This window comes from Struthio camelus, chromosome 27, assembly GCF_040807025.1.
Source record: "Struthio camelus isolate bStrCam1 chromosome 27, bStrCam1.hap1, whole genome shotgun sequence".
NCBI classification, from domain to species: Eukaryota; Metazoa; Chordata; class Aves; order Struthioniformes; family Struthionidae; genus Struthio; species Struthio camelus.
Window position 1 is genome coordinate 2,985,217 of NC_090968.1, and position 24,992 is coordinate 3,010,208.

General features: G+C 44.1%; 1 protein-coding gene across 10 annotated transcripts in view; it reads right to left on the reverse strand.

Moving 5' to 3' along the window:
* Window positions 1-24,992, reverse strand: part of AAK1 (AP2 associated kinase 1) — an 80,997-nt gene that overhangs the window by 55,621 nt on the left and 384 nt on the right. The gene's annotated exons all lie outside the window — the stretch shown is intronic.

Consider the following 24,992-nt stretch of genomic DNA (forward strand, 5'->3'; position numbering starts at 1 on the left):
CATTACAAAGCTGATTGGTGCAAGAAGCAGTAGAACCCTATTTCCTATACGTGGTTTGATGTTAGCAGGAAAAACAAACCGACACACACACACACACACACACGCACCCCCACAATCCATTTGCAGCCATTGCTATTAGTCAAGATTACCAAGACATACCCGACTTGTTTAGCATCAAAGCCTTTCATCTCTGTTAGCAATGCATCAAAATAAAAGGATTTTTCATTTGTAGTCCTGGACAGAAATAAGCAGCAGATTGAGGATGGAGGCACACAGGCTTCAAAGTTTAGCACCTGGCTCTCAGCGATCAAAAGGAATCAGACCAAAAAAGAGTCACGCGTATCCAAGTAGCCAAGAAGTGATGCACAAGGGTAAAAAGGGAAGCATGATAACACTTTTCAGTGCTATAACCTAACAGCAGTTCATTCATTCACTGTTACCTGAAGTTAAAGCAAATATTTCTTTCATGCATGAGGATTTCTAAATAATCAGCCCAGCAGTAAGTTATTATTTGGTGCTGCTGCAGCATTCAGGAGTTCCAGCACGCAAAGAACCGTAGTTACTACACACCACAGAAAGCTAGTCACATCCCAAAGAGCTCGCATAGAAGAGGTTTGAGCCCTTTAGTGATTCTCACTGTGTTCTTTTTCACAAGCTGCCAGAAACCACCAAGGCAGGAAGATATACATGGTTATGCTTGACACATTTACATATAATTATTACTAATGGTTATCTGGCACCCAACTGTTTTTTTCCCCCTCATCGTGTGAAAAGCGACAAGCAAAACAGCCACACATCGGGTAAAGTTTAGCGTTAAAATAGATTGCATTTGACAATTGCCTATCTTGCAATATCTGTTGCTTACAAGCTGTTCACAAATCCAAGAATACAGACATACGGCCCAGTGAAGCTATTACTGAAACAAAAATTTATTTTTATCAAGAAAAGACTGAAGAAGAGCAAGTGACCAGACAACGCTCTGCAACGTCCAAAGAACAACACTCCTCATTTCTGTTATCAGACAGCTTTTAACATACCCGTAATAGCCCGTTTCCCAAAAAGCCACAGAAAAGTTAGACATGCAAATAGTATTGTCAGCACTGGAGCTATTTAAAAAGAGAAAAAACACTCTCAGTATGCAAAGTCCTTCGTTTTACACATCATAGTTCCTCCTAACAGCTAGACCTATAGGATTTTCCAAGGAAGCCGCATTGACTTTTAAGGGCAGAGCTAACGGGTAGCAGGCCCAGAGAAACTGCAAGAAAGATGCAGCAAATGAGGGAGCATGCGGGAAAATAGCAGGAAGATTTCAATTAAGGTTCTTAAAACTATAATCAGGCTGCAAAAAGGATGTTATAATGCAGAAAAAACAGGACACGGCCCTGGGATACAGCAAGCCATACATAAAATGCTCTCTGTCAGGACTGAGCAGCATAAAACCCTTGTAGTTCTGGAGGGCCTCATTTCTTCCGAGTGTTCAAATTGAGACACCAAAATAACCCTCCCCCCCACCACCACTCCTTATGCTGTTTCAATTTGAGGATCTCAAATTATAAGCCATTTTTAAAAAACTCCTAAACCCACAGTGGTAGCCTTACTGTTCCATCCTAGCCACACTCGGTTCAGTTCTGGAGACCATACATACACCTCACCCTGTGCTATCTTTAGTCCAATGGATGTCCATATTGAAGAAAGCACGAGAGCACTCTAACGATTTTCTTCCTCTTATAGCCTTTGATGGAGTCACTAAACAATAAGGGACCCGGCATGACTTCCACAATCCTTACATTCTCAAAACATTGTTTTTTAAAAACCATTGGGGAGATCAGGTTTGGGCTTTTTTTCCAATTTTCACATATAACTTTCCATAGACCACACACGTAACTCTAGAGGAAGTGTTAAATGAAAAAAATCATTTTTTGTTAGAGTCTCAACAGTCATTATCAACACTTTTTTGGCATCATAAGACTTTCTCATTTAAAAAAAAAAAAAAAAAAAAAGGAAGTCTGAGGGAATCCATCAGAAACCTTCCCTCCCCTCCAGGAGCTCAGTTCTCTTCTCACAGGCCCAAAGGCCAGAAGGATACTTGAAAGAAACACGAGCTGAGCAGCAAAAATAGATCAATTAAACTTTAAAAACGTAGATCCACTAAATTCAAGGTCCATCTTCTCCTTTTAAGCATTTGCTTCAGCTAAAGCAGGACTGGCACCTCTTCAGGCCAACTGCTAATGTCGCATTAGCAAAGTTCTCCTTAAGGTGCCTTTCCTCTAATCTAGCTCCTCGCCCCAGTGCTGACTAATAAAGTCGCTCCCAGAGCATCCTTGCTAGGACACGTACATCCTGCTACTGTTCTTACAAGCAACCAGGGCCAACTGGCAAGTAAAACTACAGTCTATGCAACACAGAACATAGCTAAACCATCCCAAGAGCTCAAAGGAAACAAAAATTTAGGATCTAAAGTCATGTAAAAAGTTAATGCTTTCTAGTACAGGACTGCAACATCAACACGTTAGGACTTAACATAACTACGTCCTGGAGCATCTTCCAAATGAAGCAATGAGAGCTGAATAAGTCAGGTGGAACTGCAAGCAAGGAAGAAGATGGAAGCGTTTGTGGAGAAGCTGTCATAGACACTGATGTAACAGGGCTTATGCAAGCTGCAGGAAAATTACATCCTTGTGTCCTCTTCCCCATTTTCTTAAACTCCTGCGAACTTCAGCTGACACCACCACAGATGGAAGCTGTTCAAAGTAAGTTATTTTGCCTGAAAATACACCTACTAATTTGGTTACTTTATTATTAAACTCCCACTGACTGCAGATTAAAGCATGACAATTTTTCTACTAGTAAAAGCAGCATGCTTCTCTCCAGAGAAAACAAGTATTGATTTAATCGCTGTGTATAACAATCTTATACAAGAATCTAGAGCAAATGACTTTGCCACAAGAGAAGCAAGACTTGACAATCCACATCCATTTAAGAGAGGGTGCAAAAGTTTTACTTCCTAAAAGTCTATTACATCATCTGATCCAACCGCCTCAATTAAAACAGACCATAACATTCCTTCCAAACAACTGTTTACTGAGCCCAGTTTTTGCTTGTAGCCAGGAGAGCACCCAGGAAATCATAACAAAATTAAGAATTTAACTGCTCTCAGGTATTCGTTCCGCATTTGATTCAGAAAGGGTGTAAAAATGACACCCGAACCTGAATTTATCTGGATTTATCATTTTATTAAGCCTTTTGCTGCTACTTGGCTTCCGCACCCCCACCTTTGCACGCAGAGACCAGGACTGCAAGACATGCAGTAAAATGGCATAAGAATGGCAAAAGGGGAAGAGGGAAGCAGAAAGAGTACAAAGAACAGCAGTTTCTCACCACATTCTTCATACACGAATGGCTTCAACAAATTCGAGATCAAAGCCCATTTGCAAAACACAGGGGCCGGTTTTCAAAAACGCTGTGCCCCTACACCTACAAGTCAGCTTCCGAAGGAAGCAGCAGGTACACAGACATACAGGGCAGAGAAATCAGGCCACTGGCGGTCTTCATGTATTGCACGTGCATTTACAGAAACAAAGCTCGACCGCATCCACGCGACGAAGCAAATCAGAGCTACCGCAGGAATCCTTGCCCTTACAGGAGGGCATTTCAGGCTGCAGGTCATTCCAGGCCAAGGTCATAGGTACACCTGCTTATGGGGTTTTCCATAAAGCAATTGCTGTGTATCTGAACGTCTGCAAGTGACAGGGACCCCCCTAGTGATCCGAACCTTTTAGGTCCACTTCCTTTTGGATCTCTTCTCCAAAAGAGACACTGGTTTGAAGCTCTGTTCTATTCTTTGCTTCACAAGTCCCTCACACGGTTATTACCGGCTGCTTCACTACATACAGTGATGGCTTATGAACCGCTCAAAAAAAGTGGCACTCACCCCAAATTGGTGAATTCCAAAACAACAACAAAAACACAGTAAAGGTAAAAACAGCTCCGCATCATCATTTCAAGGTTAAGGGTTAATGTCTGTAAACAGGTTATAGCTAATATACTTGAAGCATTTGAAAGCACTTGAAGCCTTTTTAGTGGCAACTGTGGCCAATAATTCAGATTAATGCTAAAAGAGCAGTCCCAGAAGGACCTACACTTCTATAGCTTTAGCAGCAACTCTGTTAGTAAGCAGCAGACAGAAAATCCAGTTCACATTTTCAGCAAGGTATTACAGAGAACAGGGGAAGGAGGGTCCAGAAGACTGCCGAAAGCTTCACTTGGCAGCATGAGACTGCCCAGAACACTAATGCTGTTCAACACAGCCTGGGGAAGGGACCAAGCTACCAAGCACTTGGACAGCAGCCAACACTGCCTAAGGAAGACTTTCTAGTGGACTTAGATAATTCTTTCACCTGCTATGCAGTGCTACTCAGTGTAAAAAAAAAAAAAAAAAAAAAAGGGGCCTGTTTGCAGAAGATGATGAGCATCATCTACTGTGGGTTTCAATGGGAAGGAAGGGTGCTGCCCAGCTCTCGCTGACTGCCAAGGGAGGCCCAGTCATTGTCACATTCACCACATGGTGTTGAAATTAAGGCACCCATTTCAGATCTTCACTGTCTTGTGAACAGCTGCTCCCCCACTGTTACAGACAGCCCTTCTTGCACACTATATACCTACCACATTACCAGCCTGGCAGCCCCAAGGACTACTTTCAGTTACTGGAATCTCACAACACAGTCAGTTTCTCCCCGGTTATCCCAGTCCAACCCCCAACTCTGCTAAATTTGGGCAAAGTTAGAAGAAAATAGATCAAAGAAGAGTTGTCAGGCAATTATGAAGCACTGCCAGATGCCAATTACAGGACCATTCACATCTATTCTCAGTGACCAGCAAGCAAGACAACCCTTTGAATGGCAAGAAACTGCCAGCTTTGATGCAATATGCCAGCCCCAATATGATACATAGCCGTGCCAGGATTTGTGCAACTCCAACCTGGCCAAGGTCAGCTTGAGCGCCTCTGCTGCCTCAAGTGAAGTTAGATGGCTAGCTATGCCACACATGGCCAGGAAGGCCAAGTCACATACAAGAGAAGGCTTAGAAGCAAAAGAATCCGGGCACTAGGAACATCACCGTCTGCCTCGGCAGGTGGAGCATTTTTTCCAGTACAGGTATAGAAAACAAAAGGAGGAGACTAACCTGGGCTACATACGAAAAAAAACCAAAAAGAAAAACAAACATGGAGTCTCTGCAAGCACCAGAAGGGAGAGAAACAAGAAATAAGCCTGAGGGTCAGTTCAGAGGACGTCCTCCCTTGCATTCAAAAACAAGGGCCCATGATAAGAGTTCTGAAGGGAATTAAACTCTTTCCCTACAAAAGCTGGCAGAAGCTAAGACACAGCTCTCATTCTGAAATTAAAAAAAAAAAAAAACAAATTTATACACCCATCCTTACGCATGCTCAAGATGTACTGACCTCCTTCTGCAGGTGGCACACAGTCAGCATCACAATCATCATCAACTTACTGTGATTCCTGTGGCTGTTGCCAGCTGTAATGATCAGTGTTTTTTGCACTTAACCCTGCATTCCTCATCACCCCCCTCTACAAGAGCACCGAAACGGGGCTGTCTTGCCACGCACTGCTGGCCTGACCGTTCTTGCTAACTGCTTTTCAGATGAGCCAAAATAAATAAATAAAGAGCTGCTAATAAGGGAAGTTCCACTTATCTCCAGTCAATACAGATGCCAGAGCAATTTCCATGAGGGCTTGTGCAAGCGTACTGGCCCATTTCCAGTGCTTGTAGCCATATTTTCAGCCCTTCTGTAATTTCAGCAGGATGCAGAACTCCTCACAGCCAGGCAAGCTCTGCTAAACTAGGTAAACCAGCCGCATAAAGCTGCATGTGATCCCCTCTCTTGCCTCCTCGCAAGAGTAGAGCGAGGTAAGAAGATAGGCGCCTACTGCACGTACGCACTTCAAGTGCATTAGACTAAGAGTCCCTACACAAACCTGGAGTACTCTTGTAACCAGTAAGTCACAGGCAGTCAGCAATGCCCATCTGAAAACAAGTGTAAGATGTTATTCATAAGCTGATCTCGCACTAGTTAATGGTGCCCCTCCCCGCTTTCCCCACAGACAAGACTGATTTATCCTGAACATGAAAGAAGGGGAAGAGCTGTCACAAAAGAGTGGTGCTTCAGCAGATGTTCTGTCCAACCATCCTGGTGTCTTCCAGGGCTTCTGCAGCATTCAAATCCCAAAGAGCAGCGAGGATGCGGAGAGGGCTGACAAGCCACCTAAAGACACTGTTACACTACAGAGCACCTTACAGGTGCTATGAGTCTGGACCAGGATTTTGGTTTGTCAGGCCAAAAGTTTGTGCAACAAGTATCAGAGGTAAGCTCTCCTCTGCTCTGAGCATCCCCAGCCTGTCTCACATGCTTCAGGCTATACAAATTCATCGCTTCAGCGAGACAGCAGACAGTTTTGCAGCTGCGTGGTTCAGTGGCTGGAGCAAAGGACTGGCAGACAAGAGGTCTGCAATCTAGATGACTTCAGACAAAGCATTTGGAACATCCTTGCCTAGAAAACAGGAACAGCGAATCATAAAGACGGGTAAAGCCAAAACGCCTGTTGCGGCTCTGGGACACGGACACAATAGAGCAAAAATCCCAAGGCTCTGTCTTGGAGGAAGAAAAGGCCAGGGGAGAAAGTAGGTAGAGTCTGGACTACTGTAAGCTCCTGAATCATTTTTTCAGGTAACTGCACCAAAACACTTCAAAGACTTCCTATAACTTCGAATAACAGAGCTACTACAACAGTCCAACTTGCTTCAATATTTAAATACTTCAGATACAACAGAATTCAGCTACTCAAACTTAACTGTAAGTGAATTTGTTACAAGAGATTAAAGCCCCAGTTTAATCAGTGCCTTAGAAGCACAGAGGAAAGATATGCCAGATTCATACTCAAGGGTAAAATCCTTTCCAAAAGTCTTTTTGTTTCCTGGTTATTTAATATCCTTTAGAAACAAGTACTGGAAGATTCTAAAAACCTATCAGGACAAGATGCTGTTAATTTGGCATCTATGCTATATAAATAATAATCTCTCTTACTGTATCTTCACACAATCCACTGTTTGAGCTGCATTTCAGTTCTGCTCCAGATCCTCAAATACACCCTAATAGATAACCACACAAACAGCAAAGACAACAAGGTATTACTGCAGCCAGGTTTTGGGACTGCCGGACAACCGGCCCCCACAACAAGCCTCGTTTTGTTCACCCTGAGCCAAAAAAACAGCAAGTTCAACCCAGAGGAACCCTCTCAAGCCTGAAAGGGGCTGAAACATCAACTCAGACCACATAACTTGAGTTAATCATAGCCCAGAAAAGGCCTAGCTGGACTCTGCCCTATACACATGAACTGAAAAGCAGGCTAAACTTCAGCGTTCGCAGGGCCAAACCCCATTTCACAAGTCACTGATGTTCCAAAAACACACTGCCTCGTACACGTTATCCTGCTACACAGATCCACCACCCTCCCCTGCAAGAGGCACCAGGTGAGCTGAGAAAGTAGAAATATCATCATTCAAAGGCGATTAGCTCATTGAAATCCAGGCTGAAAGCACCTTCCAGAGACCTAAGCTGTTTACACAGAAGGCCACAAAACATGTAGCACTACCTCCTCCTCGCTGCATATTTGAGTTTCCTAATAAGTGCAAAAACATTTTCACAGCATAGATGCATCTTCCTTCCACAAACATTTTCAAGCTTTGTTTTAGGTCATATCCCTCTTTCCCCCCTCCCCCCCTTCCTTCTTCCTAAGGCTACACCAGATGATCCAAAAGCAACCAGGATTGAGGAGAAATCACTTCTCTTCTTGGTTAAGTCACTGTGCTGGAAAGAGCCAACTACCAAATCATGAATTTCAGTCGGGGGGGGGGGGGGGGAAGGGGGAATCACGACTTCATTTTACAATTTGCTCTGTCACCCTTCTACAAATAAATTATCTGGAATTATCACAGTTCCTGATAAATATTCTGGATGCCACAAAAAGCTTTATTCTTCAGGGGTAAAATTCTTTTCTGAGCTGGACAAACAACGCATGTGGTTTTTGACTGAATTGTTTCCAACTTTCTCTATTTTAATAAGCTCTCGCTCACCCACCTCATGGCTCCATCTGTAAGACAGCCCATGGTATCTTAGCACTGAAGCTGAAGGGACAGCCAAGTTTTCCTTCACATGTCCCCAGCAACTGCCCCAGGAATATTTAGCCTGCAGGAAGAGCCAGCAAGGCATTTTAAGCCCATAATTTTAAGTGCTTGTTGGCACAGCTAAGTGCTTTGCTGAACCAGGCACAAAGCCATTCCTCATTTGCACAATCCAAATACTTATCGATTCTTACCCATCAAGAATTATGTCATACTTTGCCTTATCTTACAAACCAGAAGAACTTCCTTAGCATTTTCTTTCCTAAGTACTAAGGGGTAGGCTCACTTGAATCTTTTTTTCCCCCTCCTCTCTCCAAAGTCAGGATGCTGTGATCCAGTTACAGGAAAACCGTATCAACTCCCTTGCACGGTGTATTTGCAACCGAACGTTCCTGAAACACTGCTAAAACATAAGTTCCCGGCACTACTTTTGTTTCATGGCCATAGCCACAGCCATCATTGGGCATCATCGCTTGGCAACACCAGAACCATTTTCTCTCTGCTGCTGTACTGAGAAAGCCATCCTGCACCTCTGACACCTCCCTCAAGCAGCAATAACATGCAGTCATCTAACACAAGTGCTTTTCCTCAGTTGTCTATATGTAACAGCCATTCTTGATCATGAAGCACCAAGATATTCACATCTTTTCCAGGGACAGAGATGGCTTCAGCAAACCACAATTTTTGAATCGCTTGCCCTTTGCTATGAAGGAAAAAAAGCCAAGGAAAACACTTAGGGCAAAGTTAAGCAATACAGTCATCTGTAATTATCTTGAATAAAGGCCAAGTTCAGCCAATGTTAGTATCAAGCTCCGTAAGCACATCAGGGAAAAAGCACCGAGCTGGGCTAATACTTCTCTCTTCTAAAGCTCTCAGCGTTAGTTTTCAGCACAGAGGTGGATGAATAACCTGGTCTCAGTTCTGCACACCTATTAGCCAAGGATGGAAAGGGCCAAGTGACTTATATGTAGAAACACAGTGCGGGGGGAAAAAGAAAAAAAAGGCCTTCCAGGGTTCCCTCCTCAGACCGCACTGTAGGTGCTGAGCTGCACACTTTCTGAAAGAGCTCCCGTTACTTCCAGAAGTCGCTGTTGAGCATCACAACGCAAGTCTTGCTGTCAAGCAGAGACCAGGCCAGCAGCTACTGTGAAAGGCTCCACACTCAGTCTCAAGAAAATGGGACAGGGCAGCAATCCTTCACTGACCATGTTCCATGTGGGATGATATTGGGTCTCCCTTGTCACAGATAAATATTTGCCGGTTTATTTTTGTATGGGAATTTTATTTTAATTATAGTGGCACTACTCAACTGTGATGATACATTAGGATTACAGTGCTATTTTTGTTGGCATTAGTCCGCACTGATGTATTTTTTGCTGTCTTTCATACCACTTCTCAGTTACCCAGCAGGAAGGTATTAACGCAGCATACCTTCTAGAAACCATAGGATTTCAAATCCCCCACACACACTTTTTTGCTACAACTCCTCCATCACTTCTGGGCTCTTGGTTTCCAGGGCAGGCTATTTCTCCAAATCAGTTTTCTCTTCTAACATTGCCCCTTTTTTACTACCTAATCCTCCCACAGTCTGGGACCGTGACTGTGAAGTGTCCTGCCTTTGACACTTGACAAGGAAGTGGAACGCTCGGGATCCACTGCGCATTTTTTCTGCTTTATCAAGCACCTGTAACACCCTTAACGTTACAGAGATGCTAGCATTAACACCCTTCTCTAAAAAACGCAACAAACCCCTCAGAACTCATTTTTAAAGTGGTTTGAGGTTTAATTAAGAAGCCACAGTAAGGAGGCAGACTTTGCATTTTGGCTGTAACATCTATGATCGGATATATCACTGAGCAAGGCAAGTAAATAAGACACTGGTACAATCCGATTTACTGAGCTCAGCCTGGAACACTCCCTCTGCTCCCGCTTCCTTGAGATGGGGATTGCCAGAAACACAGACAATTTGCAAACAAGTCTTCTGTTGCTTAAGTTATGGTCTTACAGAGAATTACGTATGCTAGTGGTGTAGGAAAGCCTGGGATTAACACAATAAGAACAAAATTAAGAACCTGACCAGAGACCGCGTGGGTCAGTATGATAACGTACGTATTATAGCAGCAGTATGAAGCAAAGGCCTGCTTACGCAGCTCATGTCACAGAGCTCTGATCTGCAGGCGTAAGTTCTCCAGGCTGTCCCCAGAAAGCTAATTCGTCCTGCAAGGGCACCTACAGCTGCCCAACCAGCACAAGTCCAGAAAGGACCCCTCAAATACAGCAGCTTGCAATAAGACTGGGGTACCAGCTGGCTTACTGTCCCCTTCCGGATTGACGATGGGAAGCTGTTCTCTGCACAAGCAGGATTCACGTGGGGTGCAGAGAGTGTGGTCTGCTCACCACTGTTCCTAACTCCTTTCTACAGTTTGTTCCCCTCGTTTTTTTTTCCCCAGACAGTTGAAGCCTTTGACCTATCCCTACACAATTTAAGTCATTTGAGCACGAGATGTCCTAGGATAAGATTAGAGGGTTTAGATAACTATCATCCTAATGGGATGGGATTGAAAGTTCACCCAGAAACCCCTCTCATTACATGCTGGATACAACACAACATATCAACACAAAAAAACATTTGTAGGGTTTCCCAGTACTGCCACGTATCATAAAGGGCCCTGACTGTAGTCAAAAATCCAGTCTTAAAAACTAACACTAGACTCGTTGCACACAAGCTCTCTTCACTGTGGTGAGAGGCTAGTCACTGGTACGGTCCAACTGCATTTCCTCCACCCTCTGCTTTGTTAGAGGGCAGCAGGCATTAGTCTGCTACTACAAAGCCGGCAGGCAAAAGGGCACTTCAGTTTTCCCCAAGCGAGGACACCAGACTCCCTGCAGTTAAACACAGAACTGCAAGATCACTAGTATGATTTCAAATATTGTCTTCATTTTTCATAGTCATCTCCACCCAGGAAGGTGAGAACTAGGGCCTTCGACTTCTCCGTTTCCAGCACTTTCCTAGCTTTATGACTAACACACAAAGTTTGTACAAACAAGAGAATCTCCTTCTTGCCCCCAGAAAGAGCCATAATAGTCAAAAGTAGAAAGGTCGAGGATGACAAGATTAATGGACAGAGGTAAGCTTTCTCCAACCACATTTCACCCTCTCCAAGTTGCAATATGATGCTGGGGAGCAAGAGAGGACTGTCCCCTGAAACAGCGGGGCCCATGTCACTGCGTGAGTGTGAGTTAAGTAGAGTCCCGTTCTGAGCAGAAACGGAACAAAAACCCTTATCCACTGCCAACACACTCCCCAGCTGAGAAAAGCAGATAATAATGCTAAACTAAACAGGTCTACGCTCCACTGAGATTTTCCACTTTGAAGGAAATAACAAGCTTGACTAAAAAAAAAAAAAAATTTAAGTCATTTGACTCATACTAAACCATAATACTGCCAAGTTTAAGGGACTACTTCAGTCTAAAAGGCCTGCCCCAGCATCTCCTGGTTGCTTTTGGCTCATGAGCACACTATTTGCAGCAAGCTATTATGATGAACTATACACATTGGAAATATGAACTATTGCTCTCTGCACGGCTGAAAGCAGGGTCTGTGCCCTGTACTACAGGCGTTCTCCTTCAGCTCAAAGGCTCTAAAACACAAAGACGCAAGCTCTACAGTCCATGCAGGCCTAACAGCTATGAAGCAGATGAGAGCAGAAAAGAAAGCATGGCGCTCACCTTCATGCACTGAAGCACCAGACCCCATGAAGTTCACCACTCTCATTACCTTAGAATATTCATCTGCACAGGGAGCCAAACCCCATTATTTAAAAACAACAAAACAGTGTAAAGTCTGGCTGGTTTACAAAACTTTTGATTGCACGTTAGTCTGGTGCTTTGAAGCTGCTTCCATTGCCCCTAAAAGGGGCTTTAAAAGGCTCAACACTGGAGTGGAGATATACATCTGCTCTGGGAAACTTATCAAATCAGATCTTGAAACACCAACCACCAATTAAATAGCCTTCATATTTAAGAGTTATCTTCAGGGCAAAGAAAAAAAACAACACATCACTAACTCTAGTTGAAAGAGTTTCTTGAGTGATTTTCACCGTTCCTACTTATACAGAAATTTCATCCAAGTCGTGACCATTTTAAGTGGCTGAAAAGACAATCAGAGCTTCAGAACCGTGGGGGGACTAGATAGCATATAAATCAAAAGGAAATAACACCTCAGGATTTCAAGTCAGGAAACCTGGAACAGGTAAAAATATCAGAAGCATCAACCGAGACCTCCATCCCCCCTCACGTGATCCTAGGCAGCTGGAAAATTAGCTAAGCAAGTATATTTGCAACAAGGTCAGGAATTTAATAGTGACCATACTCAAAAGGTGGCTGCAACAGTGGCACAACAGTAAAGATTCAGAAGTGCTCTGACTTAAACTGAACTTAAAGGAAATGGAGCTTTTCATTTCATAAGTGTTTTTAGTTCTAACTAAGGAAATTAAGTGAAGAACATCAATGCCCGTTTTATGTCAGATTATCCCAAACTCATCCTACAGGCATGAGGCAAGCTTTCAAGAAGTACTCAGACTTCACCTCCCTTCCTTGCAGGATACGCAAGGACTGTATATAGCTTGTCTGTCTAGCAAAAGGCTAGGGCTTCGCAGGTTATGTTCTACTGACAGAAGAGAGCAGTGCTAGGAAATCAAGGGAGACTGTGAGAGCGAATGCTTCATGTTTGTATCAATACCAATTCTGAACAGAGCTGGTCATCCGATACAACCAGCCAATCCTCTGTTTCACACAGTCTGTGGCAGGGACGAGCTCGAGAGCTCAAGCCTCGAGCTTTGAGGCACTCTTTCACCCACGGTAACCATTTTAAGCAGCAAGAAATTCTTCGTGCAGCAGCCAGGCTCGCATTTGAGCTGGAAATAATTTAGTCCCCTCAAAGTAAATTTGCACATATGAGCAATACAGTCTGCATGTTTAATGGCTTAAAACAAGAGGAGTCTCCATTGCTGGCCAGCGACAATCTGGCACACAGCTTCACGTCAGGTTGGGCACACAAAGTCCAGCATCTTTGTCAGCTTCGTGCCAGATACAAGACAACTGATTTAGTAGGAAAGGGGTAAACAAACAAAGAACCTTCCCCCCCGCCCCACCCCAAAACAGCTGTGACGGTATCTCCAGAGCCATGCACATCCATTAGACAACGCATACTTCCAAGGCAAAAAACTGCATCCAATACTGCGGCAGAGCCCAAGGTGTGCAGCCAAAGTCCTGCTTGTAAGAAACCCCTCTCATGAGAGACTCAAGAAAGCAGCAGCTCACCCAGTTCCAGCTGTAGCACTGGTTAAGCTCTAGTCTTTAAATACCTCCAGACAAACTTTAATAGAGCACCTAACATATTTAACATAGCAAAGGATTTCTTCTCCCAAGGTAAAAGACTTGCTTAGAGCTGATGGACCAGGCTCCCAGCTAGAGCAAAGCAGAGCCTTAGTTAGACCTACACAGATTTACCATAGCTGAGAATCCTAATGTGATTATCTAATATTACTAACATAATTATAGGGCCCCTCGCTTAGTGTCATTACTGCAATATCTAGGACATGACAAGACAGATTTAGATGTACAGGCTCCGCCCTCTTCTGGGTACTTTTTAAATAGGCAGAACAACATCATAGTTAATGTCAGCATCCCAGTCAGCGGCCAGGAGTGCCTAAGCCCCGCCATTGTGCAAAAGTATAAGACCAGAAACGTCACCCGACACAGGACCAGAAGCATGCTCTTCACCTCTCCTAATTTTAGGAGAGCAAGTCTAGCTGGCTAGAGTTTGTTGCATGTTTGTTGGGTTTTTGGTGGATGTTTACTAGCTATGACCCTCACAACTGCAAACAGCCACTAAATACTTAAATCATCACAGGCATTTCCATTGCACTGGTGACATGGGAAAAGGTTAATTGCTTCTCCCTCACTTCTCTGGGTTTTGCTTTGATAGGTCTGATTTTAAGCTGTTTAACTTCATTTCTTCACATTTTTCACAGCCATATCTAATAAGTGAACTTCAGGATCTGTCCCTCTCCCCAAGCTCCCTGGAGAAAGTCAAAAAAGGAGCTGTAAATCACAAGGTAGACAGAGAAAGGAAGAAAAAAGGAAGGGGGGAAAGAACAGGAAAGGAAAGTCGTCTCTGGCATGCAACAGCCTATTAAAAGGCTGAACCATCAATGGGCAAGATGCACCCTGTGTATTAACCCTTCCCACCCCTTTAAGTTTTAGCTTGAGGGTAAAAATAGCTTCTCACGCTACCCGCTCTTCAAGAATTAATTCAGAACGTAGCCTGGACATCTTGATCGAGGGACTGAATCTTAAAATATTTAAGATAGCAATTCCATCAAAAACAGCAGATCACTAAAAGCTGAGACTGTATTACTCTTCAAAGCAAGAAGCACGTTTAGATGTCCCCACAGCTATATTGGGTAGGCACGTACTCTGTTTGACAGTCTTGTGCATCCACTTGATTCCTCACCGACAGGCAGACTTAAGAACTCAAAAGCTGATAGAGCAGTGTTTTATTACTGTGCAGCAACCTACACAGGTTCCAAGCAGATCACTTTGCAAAACAGATTCAGTTCCTCTCTGCTGTGAACAATCTTAGTCCTTGAACTTCCCCAAAAAATTGTTTTTAATTATGGATCATCAATAACCCGCATCTTAAAAAAATTCATTTGTTCAGTTATCAGTCAGCCCTCTAAAAAAAGCACATTTCAGCTGCTATTATTCCAAGCAGCTGCTAATAGCATCCGAGATCTCGCTCATCTCCAAGTGAAATTAGCTATGGCAGAAACATGCTGTGGAGCATGACTGCTTTGAGTGATCATGACTGGAACTGCAAAGCCAGCAAGAAGCTACAACAACTGCATGCAGCTGAAAAGCTTCACTGGAAATGCTGGAAAGCAAAGAATCACATATCTCCAGGAAAAGAGTGAAAAATAACACTAGCTGAGCTAAGAGCCAGGTCTCTGCTAGAGGCTGGGGCGAGGCAAGGAAGAAAGAAAGCAAGACTAAATTGCCCAGGGCAAGGACTGGTTTTTTAACCCGACTTGCTTGCAAGGGCCAGTCAGAGCAGGCTTACTGGAGCCCTTAAATGCTATGGTAACAGCAAAAGCCATTCTGAAAGCAATTACACAAGGATCCAAAGAGAGCTCATGGCAACAGAGAAGTCAAATATTCAGGATTTTCAATTACTATGGCAGCACCCAGACATCCCCCAGACATCTCTTTTGAACAACGTAGCATGGAAAACGTGAAACCTTAACATACACATTCTAGGAAAACCTCAAGTTTACAGCTAACATGATACTACACGAGATCCACAACACCCTCATTGTGCGGAGGTTTGTTTTAAACAAATTGAGATTTTTCTTCTGCTTAAACCTAGAAATCCAAATTTCAACAACCTTCTCCGGTCTCCAGTAAAACTGCAGATACAACCTTGAGCCACAGAAGCGCCTCAGAACCACTGAGCAACACAAAAAACACAAGCTAAGGACTCCATAATATTCCTCTAGAAGACGATATGCTAATCGAACCCTGAAGTCAGCAGTGAACTTTTCAACTCCTCAGTACATGCCAAGCATGGAAAGAGGTTTCTACACCAGGCAGCTCTCAGGGAATTCAAACCTCTGGTTACAGTCAGGAGCACGCGGTATTCATCATTCAGCACAGCACAAAACACAGCCCCGCACAGAGCAGCACTTTAGAGTTTTTCAGAGATACGCAGGCACAGAAGGAAAAAGAAACGATAGGCATATCCCTGGCTGTTCATTTGTCATATATCCAGACACAGGAAAGGGCTGCAGGGGCGCAGAACAGCAGTTGACAGACCAGCTCTTGTGACTGTTACTCACAAGCCCACATTTGAGATTTAATTCACCAGCCTGCATTGACTTTATATAAGTACTTGAGAATCCCAATTTACATATGTATGCCCAATTTACAGATGTATGTATTTCTAGCCTCCTTGGTGGCAGGAACAGCTTCAAAAGTACAATGCAAGTGCTTCTTACTCATTAAAAGAGAAACAAAAGGTAAAAAAAAAAAAAACCACCATCTGTCCCCTTATGTTCTCAAAATAGCATCATTTGTATTTAAAGAAATTCAACACGTGTTTAATCCAGTCACATGTTCTGCTGACTCGTTGTGTTAGCAAGGTTAAGTTTGTGTATTTTCCTGTGATCTGAGTAACACTGGATCATTAGAAGATACCGTGTGTTAATTCTTATGTCATGGTCAGCTGCAAGATCACTGCCATTTACATCTAGGGATGCTCCTTTCTGGATACAACTCCTAAGAAGGCGACACCTAAGCGTGTTCTGTACCAAACCACCATCCAGCCTCAGCAGGTACAGGCAAGGGCAGCCAGGCAGCTCCCAGGAGCATGGACAGTCTTTGTTCTGTGTTCGCATTATGTGACATAGGGCCCTAGTCCATGATAAAAGTTCTTCAATACTGTGGTGACATGAATATTAAAGACACTGTAGTTAAAACACTCGACAAGGAGTTATGCTTGCACTCAGTACAAAGGCTTTGCCACTGTTTTCCTACATAGCCCTTACCAAATTGCTACATCTTTACAGGCTTCAGTTTCTCATTTGTAAAATAATTTGATAAGCCTTTCTTCCACCATCTGCTTGTCAACTTGGTGGAGAGCGCAAGGGGAACAACCACGCGCAGAACCATGCGGTGCATAATACCTAGGGTAAGGGTGCCTCGACGTTCTCTGATGACCTGAAACAGTACAACAGTTCAAACCGCACCTGATAAATGGGTATAGAAATAAGGGCAAACTCATTTATTAATCACATATCTGTAAGCATTTGTCCTAACTCAAAAGCAACAGGTAAAGGCCAAAAGAAAGGCTCCAACTTTCAGCAGAAAGCTTCTTCCCGACAAGTGTGCATTCGAGGCACCCCAGTACAGAATCTGATCCAAGGCTATGCTGCCCCTTCCTCTTCTCTCTGCTCTACTGTCCCTCCTTCACCCACTGCCATCCCACCCAACACAGGCCAGAGCTCTGTGAGGTATATTAAGATTTTATTCCCTTACATACAAACATAACCAATAAAAAGCCACCGGAACAAGCTGGATCTCACCGGTTGACATCTGGGAACAGCTCATTGCATCATCTGACTTGCATTCATTCCTTGTAAAATTGAATTCACTTGTAAAAAGGCGCTAATGAATACGTGGCCATCAAATAGCCCTAGTCAGAACACTGTCACCTTTGCAAGCAGAGCTTGCTTGGAATTCCTGGAGAGCATTCAGTGCGCACAGGCTTGGATCCGTATCACTTCCTCCTCAACATGGATGAGTTTTGCAGATCCCTCTGAAACGGGTAAAGTTGCCTAATGGGATGTTTGCAGAACTCTGAGCAAAGCATCAGCAAACCTGCAAACAGAGAATCTTGCTGTCCCAGTCACTGAACCATCCTTTCTTACCTCTGCTTAGCTCCCACCTCTCAATCCAAAGAGGCATCACAACAACTCTTCCCTCCAGCCAACATCTCCTGCCTACTCGTGCCAAATCCCAGAGGGCCAGCTACTCCTCGTTATTCATTTACTCTCCGCACCCCACACGTCCGTCTGCCTAATGAGGGGCACTGCAACAACCTACCTAGAAAAAAGCAGGCGTGTCCAAGTAAAGAGCACACACACGCTTCTCTTTCACAGATCCTTTGCATAACATAGAAAGGTGTTTTAATAATTTCACCGTATTTTTCATGCGGTCAGCCATTTACTTATCCTCTGCTATTAGATACTTTCTGCTAGAGGTCATAAAGAGTTTTTTTGACCACAGCCCAAGAGTCAACAGCAGCTACAAATATCTTCACACGAGCAAAGTGTAGTCATAAGACAGGGATTTCTTATCCATCCACCTCACTCCTCCGAAGCGACAGCTAAACTTTAGAGAGAAAGTCTTTATTTCCAAAGCACTTCCCAAGTCAGAAGCAATTAATCCTTCAGAGGCTCATGAGAAGTAACTGAAGTATCACTGACTTAACAGGTAGGCCTCACAGAGCAGACATAAAGCAATAGGTCTGTACCGTTGCACTCTGCTGCCATCAGCGCTGCTTACTTGTGTTCGTTTAAATCCATCTAAGACACTTGGAAAGTCTTGAGTTTCATACCACTGCTTATTCCCACAACACCTGAATAGCTTTCACATGCAATCCAGGATAACAGCATAGTCACAAAGCTTTTCTTAAAGCCAGGTATAGCATACCACATCCAACCAAATGCTCATCTTGCTCACCACAGTGCTTTGAACAGAAGCCAATATGCACCAAAGGCCTGCAAGAACCCAGCCTTGCCATGCTCTTCATGGAGCATTCTGCACTTCTGTAAAAGACAAGTTTTGAGTTTATTTTATTGCCGTCATAAGAGTTTTGCAGCAAAAGCACACGTCAACGTTGCAAGCACGATTTAGCTTAGAGAAATACAGGAGAAGAGGCAAGTTAGATTTTGGGTCGGAATGGCAGCTTCACAAGACCATGTATTTTACTATCACACCCTCCTGAAGAGCAGACCAAACGTCTTTCTTAAGCATACATAACGCACACTTTGGTGTCTCCTCCCTATTATAGCCCTGTGAACACCAAGTACAAAGTAAAAACAGCATGTTCCTAACATTGAATGAATCAGGTTCAGACCTATTGTGCCACTCATCACGGTAACAGCCTCCAGCTCAGCTCCCATGTGGATGTACATGTATGCACGCATGCAAAGTCTCTACTTGGGTAACTCGGCTGCCGATGGGTTTTTTTATTTTTAATCTATGAGCTCACCCATCGCTGGTATGTAATTTGTTTCTGCAGAATCATGAGGCAAACCAGATGCTAAGAGCATCTTGTTCCAAAAAGGTCTTTAATCCAATCCTGTGACACGTGGTCTGGGGTCCTGATGTCAGCATGGGTTTTGACACAGAGCAAGCATAAGTTTAGGACCAAATCACACGGATGCCAAGAGCACTCCCATTTAAAACACACGGAGGCAGCATTTGGGAGAAAGCACAGACTGCAATTAAAGCACTCAGTCTGGAAGGCCAGAGATCAATCCCTGCCTTGGCCACACATACTGTGCATTGCTTCACCTTCATATCTCAGTATAATATTTCCCAGCAGGCCCGAAAGGAACGGAAGCACATTTTAATAGTCCATGTCAGGGCTCAGATACTCTGGCAAGAGGGCAGCAAGAGCTCCTTCCGCTAGAGGAGATGCAGCGGCTCTTCTCCGATTTCATGCTACTGCATCATATTGTAGACAGCTACCAATAACCTTCAGTTCATTTAGAGGCCATTTCTGAAGCTTCAGCAGAAGAGGGGAGGGAAAACTTCCACAACCATAAAAAGCCCCAATGAGAGAGAATTACCTTGCAACTGTGTTTCCAGATCTTCTGCTTGTAATTCACTGTCATATTGCTCCCACACTCAAAGCAGTGCAGCAGACAGTAACCAGTTGAACCACGTTACTGCCACAAGGGCATCCCTCTCTTCCCCCTAGCCAAGAAGGGAAGCATCCTTTCCCGGAATGCTTGTTTATTCAGTTACCTCTTGTATCAAAAGAGCTCTAAACTGAGCTTGCTTTTGGCACGCTTCTCCTCAGAGATCTCCTGTCTCCTTCCACACATGAAGCTCGAGTAAACCTTACTTAGTGCAAACCAAGGCACATGGGTTGTGACTTTCCAAAAGAGAAGCAACAAGTCCTGCAGCTGACAAGGTACATACCTGATCAGTTCTGACCCCTTACTAGCCATGATTAATGCAGGTGGGTGAGCTTGGAAAGCAGCAAGTGCTAAACCCAAAGTGGATTCCAGCTTGTCTTCAGCACATTTATAATTTACCACCTGTTCTCTCAAACTATTGACAGCTCCTATGCACAGGAGAGAAGGCCCATGACGCAATAAAAACCGTTACGGGAGTATCTGTTCTTCTTAGATCCAAAACATTATTGCTAGGGTCACAACCGGAGGTTAGTAACTTCTCTGTACCCAGCTACCAAAACCGTTCCACCAAACCTTTAATGGATGATTTTAGCCTAGTTTCCCCCCCTGCCAAGATGCCAAGTCTAAGCCTTCTTACACTTAAAGTAACTGACAACTTCATAAAACTGTTGCAGGACTGCTCGAATTTGACACCGTTTTGTTTTTTTTCAAGGAAGGTTCTTTCCTGGGAAGACGACTGCAGGAAACTCGCCCTCCCATGACTGTGCTGGGCTAACATAGCCAGGAAATATGCTTTTAGCTAGTACAGCTGTTACATAATAATCCAGCAACCCCCATGTACAATTCTGGACCCATTCTTTGAAGTGTTGCATAAAACCTACCAGGGAGCACAGATAACGCAAGTCTCCAGGGCTGTAACAACTTCTTACACAGTTAAATCCATTAACACCTTCCTTCCTGATTATATCCAGGGACATGGTACAAACACAGCCCCAACAAAATCTGTTCTGATAAAAGCAGCCAAGCACACGGGATACCTTGTCATTTACCAAACAACTCACTTGGGTTTCTCTACCAGATTGTCTAGGTTGTACGTTCAAAAAAAAAAAACCAGATTACTACAACACAGAAGAGTCAACACCTTATCTACCAGTGCAGAGCACACTGTACATGCTCTGCCTCACAAGGTACACACAAAGAGCCTGGGGGGGGGGGGGGGGGGGGGGGCAGAACAAGAAAGAAAGAAAAAAAATGATGTCTCATTCCAAGAGGACAAAGGGGTTTCATTCCGAATCCAAACATCGGAGGTCAGCTGGTTAGCAACTGACACTTGACAGAAGCTAGAAGGCAGAAAACTTGATTAAAAAAAAATATGTCACAAGCAATGCCTTGAATCAAATCACACTGGAATTGGGTTGAGCATCAGACAAAATTGCAAAATTAATCCTGAATTGAGTTTGTCTGAAAGTGAAAACTAATTCAGAAGAAGCTCACATGTAACTTTAAAGGATGGTAGTGACTTCAGGTTAACATGCTGCATGGCCACAAGAAGCCCAGAGAAAGTGAGCGCCAGGGCGAGGCGGGCAGAAGTCCTCTGCGATTAGCCCAAACACACTACCTGCAGCTCAGGGGGCCACCTTCCCCACCGGACATGGTTTGTGCATTCACACCTTTCCAAAGTTCTTCATACACACATTGTTTTGCAGGTCTACTAATAAAAACCAACAGGCAACCTTCTCACAATGTCTCTTTCCCCAAACTTGAGGGAAAAAAATTGCTGGCAAACAAAAAAAGGATTCAACATTGGTTTATGATATCTATCACTGAACATTTTGAAGTATATATTAGCTAGCAGCACACATGCTGACATATATCTGATGATAAGTTTCAGTGAAACATCTGACAATCATTAAACTTATTTCCCCTCATTTACACAGTTGTAGGGGGGGAAAAAAGAACACAAGTAACAACTCAAACTAATATGAATTGAAAAAGCAACTTCTCATAGACATGGAGAAATGCAGCCTTTGAGTGGTGCTAGAAGATGACCAAGACCAAAAAAAAAAAAAAAGAGCCTAGCTCATACATGCATCTGTCAATGCTTACATACCTTGGATCAATTCAGCGCTGTTACAACCTTGCGGGTATGCAGAGTAATACAGACTCTAGCCCCATGAAACGAGGACTTTCATGCGGTCCCCATCTAGTTTGTTTCAGGTCAGTGGAGCACACATTGCTCATGGTACTTCTGACATGCATGCCTATCCACAAACTCCTTAGTAAATCTCTGGCAACATTCTTTAAACATTTCCACTGCCCTGCTCCTCACCCATCACAGAGGCATCCTTCTTATAGCTCCAGGGTTTTGTTGTTTTTACAGCAAGCAGGAAAAAAAAATAGCAGCATCCAATTTGATCACACTGCCTAGTTTCTTCTCATAAACAAAACAATAAGATAGTGGCCTGACTTGCCCACCTCAAATGCTTCCTGGGCACTCACCTCATCACTCTGGTGAAATACCAGTCACATTAAAGTCAGTAACAGCCCCCTCACTCCTCACGAGAGAGTAACTCAGATGTCACCGATTCTAGCCCTGGTCTTTCAGGGGCAGCAGTACGGCTTTTCACAGTAGTTAGTCCTCATGCAAACTCTGAGGGAAATTTTGAGGGGGAGTAATCATGCTATTACTTAGACTAGAGGAAGATGACTACAGAGACTCAAAGAACCCCCTATCGCATTACACTGTTTGTAGAAAATACTGATTTACCTGTATTATAATGCCACAAACAACCACTCAAATCCCTTCCTATATTATTCCCATCTACTTCCTTCCAGATGGAAGGATCCTGACTTGTTCCTCCCCACCCAGGAAAGCACATATCCAGACACAACTATTGGGGGTGGGGTGGGGGGGGGGGGGAGTACCAACCTGCATTGGATATCTCAGGGGATCTGCCCAAGGGACTGACAGCACATGGAGTTATCTGCCAGTCTGCCATCCGGCACACTTCACTGTGCCTGCGTTTAAGGACTTCCTGTCTGAGCCAGAGAGCAGGCTTCTTCAGCAGGGTTGCTCAGCAGAATTGAGGGTGGCTGGTCACAGATTTGACAGACAGAGGTAAATCCCAACACTTCAATTCCAAAAGTTCTGGTTCAACCAGTTCCTCAGGCTTGCAACTCTGTCTCCCCCACACCATCCACCACCATTTCAGAGTCCTTCTTTTAAGCCATTTTTTACACCTACTTTAATTTCTTATGCTTCACATGCTGCACCAACACACAGGCCCCTTCTCCCCCTTCTAAAGTAAGGGGGATGAGAGAGGTTTCTTTCGCAGGCAGGATATTCCATCTCCTCCTGCAACGCGCTTCCCAGGGGAATTTTCCTTTTAGCACAGTCAAGACTTTGCAAGTCAGCTCTCCAATACTGCTGAGCCAGCAAAATTAACACCAGATACAAAAAGTTTTCTAGACAAGGATTCAGACCTCAGTAGCACAGGGTCCAGGTTGCCAAACAGCTCCCCAGATCTCTAGCCGAGTCAGTGAAAAACGCTCCTTGCTAGCAGTTCTGGATCACCGGCAGCTACACCAAAAGGTCAGAAGTATGCAAAGCTGCCACACTTATAACCTATGTTGTCTCCCCAGATGACCTACGAGGCCTTTCTGGTGTTTATAAAGGAAACATTCTCCTCCCTTCCCATCAAAAGGTGATGACCCGCAAATCTACAAGCCACCTTGCTCATGTCTCTTTGGAGACTCCACTCACCATTCAGAGGGATTTCCGACTGCCTGTACCAGGGGTCTAACTGTGAGAAAATACCTGCCTAGCACACTTCACCTAGAGAACTTCCTTTGCCTTATGGCATGATCAGAAAAGAACGTCATGCCTACTTTACCAGCCCGTGCAAGCAGATCTAACAGCTGTAGCTAGCACTAGGCCCATCCCGCAGCCCAGCGGAGAACCCAAGAGTCACAGAGAAAAGCTTTCACAAGTAGCAGTTCCTTCGAGACAGCAAGGTATGAAGGGGAGGCACTTTTCCCACGATAATCTTTTGCCCACGCAGTCTGCCCTACCGCCCAGCACCTTTGCTGGCTGCAGCTTCAGTGAGCTGAGCGGAAGAGTGCCCAGTGGCATACAGGCTCACGTCCTGCTGCTGTCAGCAGCAGGGCAGGACCTGCCAACAGATTATTCATCAGCAAAAAAAAGTCTCTCATTTTCCTGTGTTACCAGGATGAGGCCAGTGCGCAGACAGGAACACTGTGACAGCCACTCAGGTTTAACTTGTCTAGTTCCTAAGCTGCTATGGCCAAAGGGCCTTAGAAGTATCAGCTAGGGCAAATCCATATTACAACTTCCAGTTCAAGGAAGGAGACGGGGGGGGAAAAATTGCTATAGTTATGAGCTGAAGGACTGTTTCTGGTGCTCCTCTCAGCTTGGCATGCACCAGAACCTATGCATCAGAAAAAGCACGTCTGGAAAAAAAAAAAAAAGGTCGCAGACAGATATTCTTTCACACTGAGATAATTCTCACAAACCCAAACACACACACAGAGTCCCTTACAGGTCTCCCATTTTAGGGTTCTGTCTGTAAAATCCAATACAGGCCCTCTCACTCAGCTCTTGTACATTAGCTACCCTTTCCTTTGCTATTATACAATCAAAACAAAACACTTCTCACCAAAATTACAAAGGATGCTGTGCAGGAGATGGCCCGGGAGCAGGTCTAAAGAGGCTAACATCTCTCTGAAGGTTGAGGCTAAGGTTACCAGCCAGAGACACGCATAAGGTACCCTATGCCCAACTAAATGAAACGTAAAATGATAGTTAAAGCAGCAGTGTTGGTTACAATTTAAAAAAATAATACCACCAGCTTTCTGCACTGCAAGGACTGTGTCCATAGGGAGCTTCATAACCTCTACTGTTCATTTCTTCTTCCTAAAATGTTTTCTTAACAAAAAGTGGGCTTGCCATTTTCCTTGCAGAAACTCCACACAAACAGCAATCCCCCATCTCAGATAAGAGCTAGCTCTACTCAGCCTACATACATGTGTGATAAACACGCAAGGAATTTACTCTAGCGTTTCCATCCCCTCACCCTAAGCTAGGGAAGGAGGGAACTGGCTGAAGAAAGTTAGAAGACCGCTGCTTTCTTTGTTTACAGGTACACTGCTCTCCACCAGAACAGATGACAACTTGGACTTTAATAAAAGATATATACATGCAAGCCACAAAGTGGGGGAAAGCGTTAGCTTCTGAAACACCTGCAATTCCTAAAGTCTGTAAAACACAAGAAGTAAAGCAAACCCAGC